General features: G+C 33.4%; 1 long non-coding RNA gene across 1 annotated transcript; it reads left to right on the top strand.

Moving 5' to 3' along the window:
- LOC107682375 (uncharacterized) lies at positions 1-715 on the top strand. Its single transcript, XR_001633469.1, has 3 exons — positions 1-69; positions 474-503; positions 641-715. It is a non-coding gene; the product is annotated as an uncharacterized LOC107682375 (long non-coding RNA).

The following is a 715-nucleotide window of genomic DNA, read 5'->3' as shown; positions in this document are numbered from 1 at the left end:
CTTTGACAAAGAAAATGACTTCTTCAGGGAACGCGGCTATCGTATAACCAGAGAGATCAGAGATGCTGGGTACGAAACAATGACTTATCAGAAACTTAATCAGAGTGTGATCTCTTCCATTTGTTGTCTTTGTTTCTGATGAAGTTCAAATGTGGTTGTGGCTAGTTTACATACTTAAAGGTAATTGTCATCCATCTAAAACTATTTGTTAATAGCATTTTGATCATTCTTATGCATATTATTTTCCAGGACCTAGTTATGTTTTTGACTATGTGGAATTTCTGTTCTTGAAAAAAAATAATTTGTCACACCGAAAGACCATTTAAAATAGAAAAATTAATTCATGTAAATTTTATTAATTCATGTAAATTAAGGTAAATTATTCTTGTTGATTTAAAAAAAAAAAAAGCTAATGGACATAAGCTCTGACCCATACTGTAATGTTTTTGCCCTTTTCTCTTTCTGCATTGCAGTGATATTGAGTTCAGAGATCCAGGTTATGCGTGAGTATCATAAATGAATGAACCCCCCTAAAATACACAGTGTAACCCACTACATGTTAATTTGTGCTCTCATTATTTATTTAAACCACAGTTTATCACTTTTCCCAACTGTACATTTATAACCATTTCTGTGGTAGTGAACCGTATGACGACCCATACTATGATTATGAGATGGAAGCTTTTTGGCGAGGAGGCCAGTATGAGAATTTCCG

Source organism: Sinocyclocheilus anshuiensis, unplaced genomic scaffold, assembly GCF_001515605.1.
Source record: "Sinocyclocheilus anshuiensis isolate Anshui unplaced genomic scaffold, SAMN03320099.WGS_v1.1 C32132748, whole genome shotgun sequence".
Lineage (NCBI taxonomy): Eukaryota > Metazoa > Chordata > Actinopteri > Cypriniformes > Cyprinidae > Sinocyclocheilus > Sinocyclocheilus anshuiensis.
This window is presented reverse-complemented; position numbering and strand designations above follow the sequence as displayed.